Raw genomic sequence first — 15,224 nt, forward strand, 5'->3', positions numbered from 1 at the left:
TCGATCGCCGCTGAGGATTTGGTCTTAGGGAATGGAAGGCAAATCCATGGAGAATAGGCATCCTGTAGTTAAGTTTAAGGAAAACATGGAGAAGTCCCTGTCAGTGCCTGCATGCGGTGAGCCTCTGAGCTTATTCCCGTTAGCTCCAGCTGTAGGTGCTGTTCTGGGCTGTTAGTTTAGTTAAAGTATGGTTATTTGCTACACAATTTACATATCACTCCACTTGCTTCATAGCAGCCTGTGGCAATAAAAATCCTCTTCAGTCTGTGACTTGCTATGAGCAAGGGCAGCTGCGTGCAGAACTAAGAAGAAAATAAGTGTCTGCTTCTAAAAGTAGGAAAATCCAGATTTCCAGTGGTTTTGTGGTGGCGACAAATCAAGGAAGAGCTGCTGGCCCTTTCTCTTATCTGGTAAGAATGGCAATGAGTCAGTGTCTGCGCAGGAGAGTGGCCTTGGCGGTGCTGTTGATAACCGCGACGTGGGGTACACGTGTCTCAGGTTCCTGCCGCGTCTGCACGTGGGCTGCTGAAGGACAGTTGTGTCCCGTGGGCTTTCTGCTCGTGTTTTACACCGAACTGCTGTTTTACATGCCACTGTCATGCTACAAATGGTTTGGTAGTAGTTTAGGATGAATTTCGGCTCTAGGCATAAAAATGTGGAGAAAACATAGGACATCCCTGCCCCAAGTGAGTCAACCTCTGTGATCGATTGCCGCTGAGGATTTGGTCTTAGGGAATGGAAGGCAAATCCATGGAGAATAGGCATTCTATCACAAAGTCACTAATATTTTGCTCCGTGCCGTATTGTTTCTCTTGCCTTTAGGTAATTTCAGCTGTAAAGACCTAATATCAAGGTTGCTAATATATTTTAATGGATCGCTCTGGTTTGAAAGAAAGAAAAGAAAAATGAGACTCTGTAGCCAGACTTAATTCTGTATGTACATACATACATATGTTTATAGGATCATTTTTTAGAAGAAAAAGATCTGACATAACCTTCAAAATGTGTTGGATTTAATATCAGGTGGTAGAGGAATATCTGGCTTTTTGTGGGCTTTGGTTTGTGCCTTGGGCGGTGCCTTCTTGGTGTGCTCTACTGCAGTTTGCCCTGACTCCAGCTGCTGCCACTGACGTACCGTGCTTTCATACATAAAAACTGTTGGTTTACCTTCTGAAAAACCAAGGGGTTGATTCAGACATAGCGTAGATTATTTACGGGCACCGATAACATGATAGGTGGTTTGTTGGGGTTTGGAGCTACATGATCTTTAAGGTCCCTTCCGAACCAAACTATTCTATGATTCTATCATCTCAACCCATTTTTTTTTTGCCAGCAGTGAAAATTCCTGACACAGTTTCCTAAACCTACTTGCTCTTCTCTCCTATCTTTACTTATCTCTGGCTTCTGATCCTGTGAAGGACTGATATACCACCTAGTGGCCTCTGGGGCTTTTTGCATTTTGTAAGCGGTAAGTGAAAATCTCCAATTAAATACATTCTTTATCAGAATTTCATGGTGAGGGGACTCGTACAGGTGCAGGGATGGGGGAACGGCAACCAAGCAGGAGAGAGTAAATCTCATCATGCCTTCCCCACATCCATTGACAGGTAAATGAAAGTCATCCTGCCCTTTTTTTCCTAGTTGCTGGCTAGAAACACCTTCAAACTCCCCGATTCTTCAGCCAAAGGGGAATAGCAAAATACCAATTCACTGTCGCGTTTTTCCCAGATGTGTCAAGCATTGTTTTAAGTCTCCAACCCAGAACTAAACAAACCTTTAGTTCCTCCTTAGTTAATGTTTACTCCTGTGGCTAAGGCTGTGATTATTTCACAGGTTATCTTGCAAGAGTTACCTGTTTATTTTCTCTTCCTGACAACGAATTGGAAAATCCTGAGGCTGGAAGACAACTATCAAAATGTGCTCATATTTATATGGATTTCCGCTTAAGGACTGTCACGGGATCTATGCTATTTATCCAAAACAATCTCTCTGCAATTAATAGCTGAATTTGTTTTAGAATTCACCAAATAAAGCCCATAATGAGAGTTGTTTCACAATTTAAGGAAACTTTAGGAAGTGTGCAAAAACTGCTAGAAGTCCAAAGGTCATGAATTTTATAAGGGTGATACTTTAATAATTCTTTGTTTGGGATTAATAGTGGTTATTTTTATTTGATGTAAAAAGGGAAAAGAGTCCAGAGAAAATTTTGCCAGTGCAAACAGTTTAATTTTAGATTTTATTTCCTGAAAGTTTTAGTTCCAGGTAGTGTTATTTGGTAAGAGTTTGACCCAATTAGCAGTTGAGGGTATAGTTTGGTGCTGAAATCACATGTGGTGAAGGTTCTGCAAACACTTAACCGCAGTGATGACCATAGGAGGCATAACAACATATTAAGCTTTTACAGACCCTTGACTTGAAGATGAGGACATGGCTTACTGTTGGTAGTGCAGCAAAAGTGTTAATTAAAGTCAGTTTTAGCTCTAAAATGGATGCGAATTTGCAAGTTAAAAGTCTGGTCCTGCCCTATAGAGGGGAAACCAAGTAGCATTTCTGCAGGTGTTGGTTGCTTGCAGGAGCCTGGCTGGGTATGTGGTTCTCTGGAGAACACCATTTCCCACCTGAGGACAGGTCCCAACACTACTAAGTCAATGCTGATTGTTGGCTGTTTGGTATCTGGCTGCAGAAATGGCGTTGTTTCAGGAAGAGTTGGAAATGATCCTGGGTGGCAAAGAAGTCGCTGCTCTCCTTTGAGCGATGATGGTGGTGGTGGTCCATCATGTCTTACCACTGCTGAGAGTGGAGCAAGAGAGCAGGAGGGCCAGACCCACGAAGGGGTTGAGGCTGTGCCCGTTGTCTCAGGAGCTGAGAGCAGCTGCTTTAGCACCCAGCTGAGCCCCAGAACCTTCCATCTTTCGGACTGTTGTGGAGTGACTGGTGCTAATACAAACACTACTCATGCCATATATAAAATCCTAACAGGGTTGGTCTATTAGTGATACAAAATCTATCTAGTGGCCTGGAAGTCCAACATTTTTTCGCTATTTCTCCTTTATAGCTTCTATTACATCCCGTGTTTGTAGCACTGCTCAAATTTTGCTCCTTGTCCTCTTAAACAAAATGATTCAGCCATACTACGTGAGTTTCTTGAAGGTCCATCCAGTGGACCCTTCCAAAACTTTTCAGCTGTCCTCTGAATGTTGTCATCTAAATTGGAATGATAGAAAAGTTAAGGCAGACCCAGAGAAACAGGAAGGGAAGAACACACTATTCTACACACTGTAAAGGCTTTTTGTTCTGGTAGGTGAAGTGCTTAAATTCTGCTGTAATTTTTGTGAGTGCTTTGAAGAAATTTGTTTGCCTGTTACCCCGCGTGGCACTGGTAATGAGTGGCGTAAATAAATACAGAGCACGCACTATGTTGGATAAGAGGTTAATTCTCCTGTGCTTGAAAAATCTCATAGTTAAGACAGAGAGTGCTCTTCTAAAGTAATTTATGCTTAGGAGAAAAACATAGAAGGCACAAAAAGCTGTAGAGTTTTCAACTGATTGTTGTTAGTAAGCAGATCAAGCAAATTGCAAAGGCAGCTGGAGGTGGTTTTAGACATAAGTCAAAAAAAGTATGCTATAAGGATATAATAGGCTTTAGCCGTAGTAATATATGCATGAAAGACTCCCTTTTTAAGTGAAATAATTCAACTGTATTGTTAAGCTTCATGGGGAGAATAAATATATTCCCCTGTTTGCAGAATTTCCACTTAAATCAGCACCTTGCTGGCAAACCAGCTACGTCGGTCTTTGTTGGTTTTTACCGTCGTCACATGAAGGCTGCCTGTCGCGCTAATGGCTTTTGAATCTGTTGTTGTCCCGCTGTTAGCTGGAGAGCAGTCGAAAGGGGAAAGAAGGAGAAAAATGTACTCCATGCAGGCAGAGAAAAAGCCCAAGCCGCAGGGTAAAAAAGCAACCTGTAGACTTTGCAGGAATTATGTTTAAAGGCGAGAAGGCTGCGTGGTTGTATTTGACTTTACTGCTCTGTTGTCTTGCTATTATGCCATGAAAATAGTTTAATTAAAACACTTACGGCACTCCAGATGGAACAGGGCTTTAAAGCAGGTGTATATAGCGTGAAGCCTGCAGCGTGAAACCTCCAGAGCTCTTTTTCTTCCTTTCAAGAGACAGAAGAGGGTCCGTTGGGTTCGGTATAGGATGGAATCTCAGTTTTCTCAAATGCACGTGTAAATATTGGCAGCCCTGCCCCGTTCTGTTCTTCTTTTTTAGGCAAGCAGCTGCAATGAAGAAGGCAGCTATGAATCTAGACAAATACCATTTAATGAAGTTGTCACATGTTTGCTTCATCCTCAGCTCCTTTCCCTGGATAAAATTGTGAGGTGGATTTATGGGATGGTTTTCCTTGCTGTTAATTGGTATTAAGCTTGGTACGTCCTTCATTTGTGGTCAGAAAAGCTTTAATACAAGCAGCTGTAGAAAAATCAGCCCATAACGAGGAAGAGTTTCTTCCTGTGGTTCAGCAGTTGATTTAGTGCAGCATAAATTTCATCCTCATGCACAATATGGGAATATAGTGTTCCAGATCTTTTTCCAGATCTCAGTGACTGGGTACGCTGAAATGCTTACTGTCTTATCAGTCTCTTGAAATCCTGCAAATATTTTGTTTATTTGTATAAACACTTTTTTTTTAATGCTTATAATATTTTGGCCTCAGTGAAATGTCTTGACAGTGAATTTCACATCCCTGGAGGTGTTCCAGGCCAGGTTGGATGGGCCTTGGGCAGCCTGAGCCAGTGGGAGGTGTCTCTGCCCATGGGAGAGGGGGTGGAAATTTCCTGGGAAACCTGTTCCAGTGCCTCACCACTCTCACGGTGAAGAAATTCCTCCTTATGTCCAGTCTCAATCTGCCCCTCTCCAGTTTATCCCCATTGCCCCTCATCCTATCTCCACAAGCCTTTGTGAACAGCCCCTCTCCAGCTTTCTTGGAGCCCCTTCAGGTACTGGAATGTCGCTCTAAAGTCTCCTCGGAGCCTTCTCTTCTCCTGTCCAGGTCCCTCTGGATTGCATCCCTTCTACCATTAAACGTGAGAAATTTCAGCTTAATGAAACTGGAAAAGGGACTGGAAGAGACTGCATGAAATTTTGCTGTGGAATTCTGAATTTACTGTGTTCAGATGTTCTTCTAAGGGGTGTATAAAACTAAAGGTGAGGTCAGCAGAAACAGCCAAGGGTCTGTCTGGAGTAAGTCCGTTAGCAAAGACGTGGGGAAGGAGAAATTCGCTCATTTGGGTCATGCAATGATGCAGTGACCTGAGGTGTAGGTGCTTGGAAGCTGAGGGGTCGGGAAAGCTGCCAAATCGAGGCTGGAAATGGATGTTCCTGGGTTTATACGGCTTACAAAAAAATGTGCAATGTTCTGATATTTGTTTTTCACCTGCTTTGTTAACCCTGACCCGAGCAGCATCTTGCTGGGCAGTGTCCCACCTGAAATCAGTGTCTGCTGGTGTCTGGGCGCCACCTCTTGGTCACTGCAGAAGGACCATCCCTTCTGCTGGGCTTGTGAAGCTCTTGTCCTCAACATCCTCTGTTCTTTCCACACTGGGCTTTCAAGAAAATAATATTAAAACACACATAATGCCAATGACAACCATATGTCTCTCATGATCTGGTTAAAAGCAGAGAGGTCCTCTACAATGCGGTTGTCTCCTCTGAAGGTTGGCAGCAAACCTTGCCGGTGTTGGAGCTGGATCATGGTTGTATGCTTCCAATGCATTTCTCATATCCTTTCCTTGAGCTTCTCTATGTAGCACCGAGATGTGGGACGCGTGGTCAGGTTTGGTACCAAATCTGGGGCTGAGGGGTGGGCTCTGCCCTCAAGATCTGCTCTTTGGTGGGGAGAACCATGAGTGTGAGCTGCAGCAGCTTGTTTGAAATCCCTCTGCACCATCAGCCGAAAGTTTAGTGACAGCATGCCAAGGAAAGGAGAAAAAAATCTGCATCTCTGAACCCAAATCTAAAACTACCTTTGTAAACCATAAGTTTGTGAGTAGAAACAGCATCAAATATTTGTGATCAGAGCAGGTTTGTCTGTGATGCCATGAAAAAAAAGGCCAAACTCAATAATCAATGCCAATTTGATTATTAAGCAGGTATTGCTTTAATACATAACGACGCCGGACACACAGGGAGTCATTTCGCCTAATGTATGTGTCCATTGAGACTGGTTACAGAACTTTTATAGTGGTTAAACGTTCATATTCCTATGGATTCTGAGAAACGCTGGTTACATAATCTGGAAGTATTGGTTAAACACACATAGATCTCCTTATCGTATCTTATCGCCCACTCTCGAACGCACATCGCAGTTTCTTTGTGTCTTCGGAATCCTCTGATGCTGTTTATCTTATGTCCTTGGTGGGCTCAGGTCTGTCCTTTGTTTCTGCTGAGGGACTGTCTTTGTTTCAACTACTAAACAAGCTAAACTCCTGTTACATTCATGTTCTTGCTTACTGCAAGATTTGATTCTTCTTATTCTTAATGATTCATTCCTTACTTCATCTGGTTGGTTTTGTTTGTTTTATTTTCATTATTTCGATGGGGTTTTTAGTCCCCAAGTCCAACCTGTGCCAGGGTTTTTAAAGAAACCCACTCTACCCTATCGGGAGGAAGTAGTTTAATGTGAGAACATCAAAGGATGAGATTCAGCATCCCTTTTATGAGCTCGCAGCAGCGCAGGTGCAGCTCTCTGTTGGCTTGCTTTTCATTCCTCCAAACTCTTACATAACTGATTAAAGTTTCAATAATTGATTAAGACAATGCATTTCAGTTCCTTTGTTATCGTCCTCAGGAAAGCAGACTTTCCCAGCATGGGAAGTGTTGGAGGGTTTTACGGGATGGTTTGCAAGCTCCCAGTGGCGTGCAGAGAGAAGGCTGAGCAGATGGTGATGGCTTTCCCTTGGGATCCTGCCTTAACGTTTGGATGAAAATCTCATCCCTTAGTTGCTTAATGTTGTAGTGCTTGAGTGAATCTTGGGGCCTTATCTGGGGAATTGCAAATGAAGGAGGTCTGCAGAACCGGGGTGGGATGGAAGGTGTGGATTTTAGCTTAAAATGAACTTTCTCCTCCGTGCCTGCAATATCTAAGCGCTCCAGGTACCCGAGTCCTCCAATGTCATCATGCTTTGAGCCTTCTCATCAAGGAGGTTCACCTCCCTGCTCTAAAACTAAATGTACTTTACTGACTAATTAAGGGACTTGTGCCTTCGGGCCACTTTATATCATTAAAGGGCGGGAATTGCAGCACGGTTAGAGGTGTTAATTAGATAAATAGCAGTTTTGTAGCCTGCCTCAAGTCCTTGGAAGAGGAGCAGAAAGGGAAGGAGTTAACAGCTGCTCCTTTTTACAACAGGGATTTGTGCTGCAGAGCTCTAGGAATGACTTGCTGACTTATGGTCTGCCTCTGTTTGCAAGTTTTATGATGCCACCCAGGATTAACTGATTTTGCCATTAAAGGGAGATAAAATGATAAAACTAAAAAGCAGTCCGTAAATTCCAGCAACAAGGGGTGCCAACCTCTGCGCTTTGTAATGGATGGGACTTGGACATTTTTATGTTCCTCTTTATTTGCAGTTTGGCTCAAGCTGGGGGGAACAACATTAATTGCCAGGAGGTAGAGAGAGAACGGTGCAGCTAATAACAACGGGAGCTTATGGGGTCGTGGGATGGTTGGGAAAAGCACGAGGATATTCCCTCTTATTAGTCTGTCTTAATCGGGTATAAAAGAATCAATAAAAGGAACAATAGAAAGTTTTAAAGGAATGGAGAAAGGCCTGCAAATCTTGAAAGGATAGTGGAAAGTCCAGGCAGCGACGGCAAAGCAAAAAGAAATAGGGTTAAGCTGCACCAGTGCAAATCTACTTAAAGTGTTCCCCGACTCAACCCCATCATAGGTTTCCCTTCTCTCACAGGTGTGACCCGAGCATCCATCACGTCTGAGGACAGCCCTGGAGTTTACAGCCAGAAGTGACACTGCTTTCAAACTGCTTTCCTCGCCAGGTACCTACGCCCAGTAGATGGAGAGGTCACGCACCGCGCTCCGCGCACTCTGAAGGTGGGCAGCAAACTGCAGGGTTTCAGTTGTGGAGGGGCTCGGGTGACCTGGGTTTTCATGGTGGTGACCTGGGTTTTCATGGTGGTGTTATTCAGGAGCAGCAGACCGCTGTTTGCATGCTCTGGAGGATTTGGTAAGAGGATGCTTTCCTCTTGGCACAGCTTGCGGTGACAGCATTTCTTTTTGTGAGTTTCCCTCCCCTCCCTTTCAGAAGGTATTTAGCAGAACTCTGCTCGGTTATGCTCAGAGTCACTGAGGTCGTTAGGAAGGATGGGAATTGGAAATCAGTGCGTCTCTGACGGGTCGATCATTTACTCTCATTAGTGCTTGAATTAACTAGGAGAGCAACACCAGTGTGGCAGGAGCAAAACACCGGGGAATGAAGTGGCAAAGTTTGATTGATTGATTATTTATTTATTTGTTTGTCTTTCCTAAGGTGAGAATGGGATGATCTGTGTGATCATCCTCTATTTTCGTGATCATCGTCATTCCTCTGTCCCCTACCCAGCCAAATAAAGGGCTTTATTTTCGTGAGTGTAATGATGACTATCAGCTCTACGAAATAGTCTCTTACTCACTGTTTTCTGCTGCCTCAGTCATTCAAGGGACCAGATTTGTTCCATAAAAGTAAAATTGTTGTGAATGGATTATGCTTTGAGTTGAATTTTGAGGCATTATTTACTTTTCATCAGGAGAAAGGAGCTTTCAGGGATCATTACTCATCTTGGGGAATGCAATTTCTTTATTTGTGCCATCTGGGCCAGGTACCGACGATGGCAGAGGGTTTATATCCAAGTAAAACATCCATAATGAACCACCCTTTTCAGCCATGCTATGGGCTGTCCCTTAGGATGGCCTTGGGCATGAGGCGTTGACTATTTTCCATGTGGTACTGATGAGAAGCTCGAGATGAGCCGGCAGTGTGCGCTCGCAGCCCAGAAGGCCAACAGTGTCCTGGGCTGCATCCAAAGCAGCGTGGCCAGCAGGGCGAGGGAGGGGGTTCTGACCTTCTGTTCCTCCTTTGTGAGACCTCATCTGGAGGATTGTGTCCAGTTCTGGAATCCTCAACATAAGAAGGAGATGGAGCTGTTGGAATGGGTCCAGAGGAGACTACAAAGATGATCTGAGGGCTGGAGCACCTCCCATATGAGGACACGCTGAGGGAGTTGGGGTTGTTCAGCCTGGAGAAGAGAAGGCTCCCAGGAGACCTTAGAGTGACCTTCCAGTACCTGAAGGGGCTCCAAGAAAGCTGGGGAGGGGCTGTTCACAAAGGCTTGTGGGGATAAAATGAGGGGGGACAGGTATAAACTGGAGAGGGACAGATTTAGACTGGACAGAAGGAGGAATTTCTTCCCCATGAGAGTGGTGAGGCCCTGGCCCAGGTTGCCCAGGGAAGGTGTGGCTGCCCCATCCCTGGAGGTGTTCCAGGCCAGGTTGGATGGGCCTTGGGCAGCCTGAGCCAGTGGGAGGTGTCCCTGCCCATGGAAGGGGGGTTGGAATCTTGATGATCTTTAAGATCCCTTCCAACCCAGACTATTCTGTGACTCTATGATCTCAGGGATCTGTCTCCTCCTTGGCTCGCTGTTACGTGCAAAAGTTGGGAGGTTCAGAGGTACCATTCTGTCTGTCCAACCAAATGCTCATAAGGCTTCTAACACCGCAGCACCTTGTTTCTGAGTTTTTGATTTTTCCTTTTTGTTAGGAACATGGAATTTTATTCTGCTCATTTATTCCCCTAAGGGATAAATCAGGGAAAACTGAAAGTGGTTCAAAGGACAGTTTAACTGATTAATGCTTTTGTCTGATCTTACAAAGTCAAATTTTGAAAGAACACTATTATAAACATCCTAAGAAGTCAATATTTGTATGTACAAAACAAAGCACCCTGAAAATGCTATGAATTTCCCTTTCTAATTTTACCCTCTGTTTTGACCATGTGTCATTATTTTAATGCGAACAATAAATGAGAAAATATAGATTACGATTTAACCAGGCAATCCGTAGTCCAAGTAAGTAATAAACTGAATTATTCTTAAGAAATGTTTCTTTTATCGATAATGCCATCTCCTAAGATCTTGTTCAAAATTACTTTTTTATTTCTTTGAAGGGAATGAGTCAGAGACAGCAAGATGGGAACGATGGTAATGTGTCACTCTGGGGTCTAGCGGGCATGCACCAAATACTGGGATAGAGATGCTGTTGGATAAATTCATTTGCACTTTTATGTTGCTAAACTGCTGTTATAGTAAAAGAGAATTTAGCCTTTTGTAGATATCATATCTGTCTTTAAAGCTAAAGGAGTAAAATGTGATGTATTTGTCCCTCAGGGCTGCACGGCGTTACAGCTGAAGAACCCCGAATATTAAGTTGGGTGGTCCTAAACCGAAGAGTTTGGGAATTTAGCTTTCGAGGCTGTGTTGTTAGTCAGGCCCTGGTCTGCATGAAGCACCCAACGCTGCCTCCAAGGCGACGTGAAGCTTTATAGCTTTCCCAGTGGATGGAGTGATGGAGAAACTCTCTGCAGGAATATATTTGCTTGCAATTTGCTCGCTTAGCACACCGTAGCATGCAGTTTTATTAGTTTTATGGGAACTAAAAAAGCACACAGACTCTTCCCGGTGTGTCTCCACCATAGTGGAGCTCCAGGTGGTCTTTAACTCCAGCACTGTTATTGGCCTCTTTCTTCTGGTAGCTTGGTCCTCAGGGGTTCCTCAGAGCCAAAGTGTTTGTGCTGTGGGTCCCTGGGCACCCTTGCTTGAGCAGGTGGATTGTATCGAGGAGGGAGCCCGTCTGGCTCCCAGGAACCCAACTGGCTGGCAGAGCTGAGTTCTATTTCTGGACACCGCTGCCAGGTTATTCCCAGCGGTAAAACTTCAGTGACAAACTTAATGAGGCTTTTCTTACCTCTGGGAAATTAAAAAAATAGTAATCACTTATTCAGGGTGAGTCTAAGTGTATTTTCAGGGATGACAGGAAGATGAGAGAGGGAAGGGGAAGGCACCTACTGCGTTATGAGCTGAGTGGGGAAACCAGACTGCAGTGGTCTGACTTCTCCAGCAATGAAAAACTGCCAAGAAGGCACAAATCCCACTGTTGGTTTGACTGCTGGCAAAATCAACTCGCGATTCTTGATGTATTTAAGAGGTAGCGTAAGACCACCATAGGTGGGATCCAGTTTTCAGGAGAAGCCGTTAGAAACCAGTATCTGTGTTAAAACACAGATGGAGCATATACCGGTCCTTATGGATACTTCCTTCATCACAGCTGGAAAGTTTGCAGAAGGAGCTAGAGCAAAGCATGACACGAGCAATAAGAAACACTCAGGAAGATGAATAAATGAACCAAAATGCTGCAAAATTTGTCCCAGAGAGGGCGAGCTGTGCTATTATTTCCATAGATGTAAATAAAGTTTCAAGTAGCCGTTAATTGCAATTGGCTGTGAGGTTCAGGGAAGGGTCTGGAGTGAGCAGAAAGGAAGTCTTAGATTGACAAAAGATTGAAAGAAACTAAATACCAAGATCTGCTCTCAGTAGAGTGATTCAGAGACGCTTAGTTTCACATGTAAATAAGAGAAATGTGGTATTTCCTCTACAGCTTGTGCCTTTCCTTCTAGTTCTCCACCAGGAGGTACCAGCAGGAAGGAAGCTTCTTGCCGTTCTCTCTCTAAGTAATGTGAGACTCCAAGATGTTGTAGAGCAACCTTGACCGTCTACTAGTGAAACTGCTGTAGATATTGCAGTGTTGTTACTAAATGGTGACCAGAGCAGTGTGTCTGTGTGTGTTTATGTGTAGGTTTCCCTTCTAATGAACCATTATTTTTAGAGTGGGCCATACAGTGACCTTGGAATAGGGACATACGCACAAGCAGCTTGTGCTGATAACTTGTTAGCACACACAAAAAATAGAAGATTGTAGCAATAATCCCTAATAATGGAAGAATGAGAGGCCTTGAGAGTACAGGGCACAGAATAGTAACTACTTGTGAACACGTACGGTGAGTGGTTGTTACTGGTCCTTAAAGGATTTAACCAAGGACACTGGATCAAGCTGAACGTTGGTATAACAAAGAGAACAAAGAACAAGTATCCAACATACAGGAATCTTGTCATATACAGTAAAACTTGATATAACATGGCATTTATGCACCAATGAGGAAAGGACAAGTAAGCAAACCACTAGGGAAGTCATAACCTGTGCAGCCTTGAGTGAAGAGGAAGAAATCCTATTATCAGCATTATAATCCTCCTGGTGAGGAGTGGGGGATGCTGCTCCTATAATGACATTCCGTGAAGGATGAACATAACAACAGGGAAAGGGGTAGCTCTGAGAGACTGTCATGTATGGATTTTAGTGATATCATCATTGCAAAAGAGCTGTTCTAATCGGATGCTTTGCACTATAAATGTTCATATAATTGAAATTGGACTGATAATAAGTCTTGGATTAAACTGTCAAGACTTTAATTAGACTATCAATAAATTCTTGGCCCTGCATATCAGGTGTGTTCTTTTGGCTCACATAGGTTGTGTTGCTGGTAGGGTTGTCTGCCCTCAAAGGCTGTTGTAAAATCTGGATGCAACAATACACGTGATGGATATCGGGCCTTCTTGTGATCTTCCAAAGTGAACAGACGAAGTGGTACAAGTTGTTTGTTAAAACTAGGTATGTCACTACTAATATAATAGTTAAAAGAAATGATGCTTGAAAGTGTTACCATTTGTGACACATTTGTCTAAAACAAGGCGATTATAATACTAGACAGAATGAAACACCGAGAAGAAGCTAGGGAAGACTGTCATCCAGGCCAGCTAACAGGGAGCTACTTGACTGTAAAGAACAATAACTGGAAGACAAAAGGAGAGAAACAACAAGATTTATAAGAGTTTGGGTAGTCAGACAGCTGTAGTGGGTGGTTGTCTCTTCAGTACATACTAAGAGTGCTGATAGACCCAGAGGGAAGAGATCTCAGGGCCTCCACATCTTCATCGATCCTACCTGCTAAACCTATTTCATAGTAAGGTCTTTAAAATGGAGCTACACGTGAATATTCGTGACAATGAATATGTATCGTTCAGCAACTGGGGAGGAATGGCATATGGATAGTGGGAAATATTTTAGCTGGACTGAATGAAGTTCTTTTAGGTAGACTGTATTTCTTTCCAGCTGATTGCTATTGCACCACTTCCAGCAAAGAAACTGCAAGTCCAGCTGTAGAAATTCTCATTAAAAATAAAGCCAAGGTGAAGCAAAAGGGCTGAGCGCACCTGGATGTCAGTGGAGATGTGGTCCTACCTGGGCAGAAGTTGCGATAACAGCTACTACAGGTTTAGAGTCATGGACTCATAGAACAGTTTGGTTGGAAGGGACCTTAAAATCCATCCAGTTCCAACCCCCTGCCATGGGCAGGGTCACCTCCCACTGAATCAGGCTGCCCAAGGCCTCATCCAACCTGGCCTTGAACCTGTCCAGATAGGCTTTCAACTAGGAAAGAGATAAGGGTTGGTTGAATTCTGCTTGAGGGAAGGATCCTTGGAGGATTTTTGCCTCTGAAGCCTTTATGAATCTGAAATATCTGAATGCTCGTTCTCAAAAGGGAGCCTCAGGGCAATAAGTTAGCTCTTAGTTTTAGTAAATGCGTAGGAAAAGAAGAAAGTCGTGAAGGAGGAGAAGGTGACCTCCCAAAGCTTGTATTGGATGTCTTCTGTCACAGTGACAGTCAAACAAGGTTGCAGATCCAGCAGTATCTGTTTGTTTGCAGGCAATAGGAAGCTGTTTTTCCTGTTCAGAAAGACAGAAGTTGTATCGTACAGCCAAGATTGTTGCTGAGTTTTAATGAAAACTCACTCTGATATAAAAGCTACCTCCAAAGTAAAAGAAGCAAAACCTAAGTGTCCTTTCAAGAAAAGAAAAACACTTTCAGATAATAATATTTTAAAAAAAAAAAAATAACCAAAATATCCAAATTGAAGTGTTTCATGTTTGGTTTTCTAAAATGCTAAATTTTCCATTATATTTTCTTAATTTATCTTCCTGTTTAAAGTGATCATTTCCAGATATTTCCTATAGAAGAGTTGATGTATTTCCAACTCTTCTTATCAGAGATGAGGCTTCACCATGTAGCTGGGACAGGTGGACGGCGCCTCTCCCATTGCAAACTGTTGACTCTGAGAGAATGGAGAACTAAAGTTCACTTTGTTTCCCTTCCCTGAGTTTCCAAGATTTCAGACTATGCTATAAGAGAGCAATTAGTAAAGTTGGCTTCTTCTTAGGAAAAGAGTGAGTCTGCAGTTCGGTTGCTGCTCCCTGCATGAAGCGTTTTGACAAAGAACGAGACCACCTCAATGCAAAATACAGTGCCCCTTGCTTAGAGAGTATTCCAGATGGATTTGTCTGTGCTAGCATGCTGCTTATGTAAAATAATGTACTGGGACTCTGTGAATTAAGGAAACCGCTCATTTTGGTACTTAAGTGCAGCAGCCGGGTGTGTGTGGACAGATTTGAGCATCTCCTTCAAGCTCTCCTTCCCTGCAGCTCATCCTCCTCTCCCCACCCGCTGTGAGGGCTGCAGGGCTTTTTTTGGGGTGTGGGTAGTTAATTTTCCTCTCTTGCCAGAAGAAATGGCAGAGCATCCCATTTAAATGTGACGGAGTACCGGGGAGCTTTGACGGGGGCTGTTTAAGTCGGTGTATGCATCTATTTAAAAACAAATGAGGTGGGTGAGTAAAGGCAAAGCCATATTTTCTCCTTAGATCTGTTTCTGTTGCTACTGGTGAATGCAGAGCCGCAATGTCCCACCGTAGAAGTTTCCCTCGTGTCCACTAGATGTTACTGTTGGTCTGCAGCAGTGCCTTATAGCAGCTCCACCGAATTCCTGACCAAACCTCTGCAACTGAGAGTGAAGAGCACTCTGTGTGTCAAACCCTTCCTGCTCACCGCCCCCCCCCTTCATAATTTACTTTTTCGATTGTTACTGTCACTTCTAGAATTTACAAAATTGTCACTTAAGAGTAGAAAGTGACAATTTCCTTCTAAATCTCGTAGTTGCAGAGACCTCTCTTGCCCCTTTTTTAAGCACATTAGATGCATTGAGTACGTGGCAACACTCAAA

This window comes from Cuculus canorus, chromosome 8 (genome assembly GCF_017976375.1).
Source record: "Cuculus canorus isolate bCucCan1 chromosome 8, bCucCan1.pri, whole genome shotgun sequence".
Lineage (NCBI taxonomy): Eukaryota > Metazoa > Chordata > Aves > Cuculiformes > Cuculidae > Cuculus > Cuculus canorus.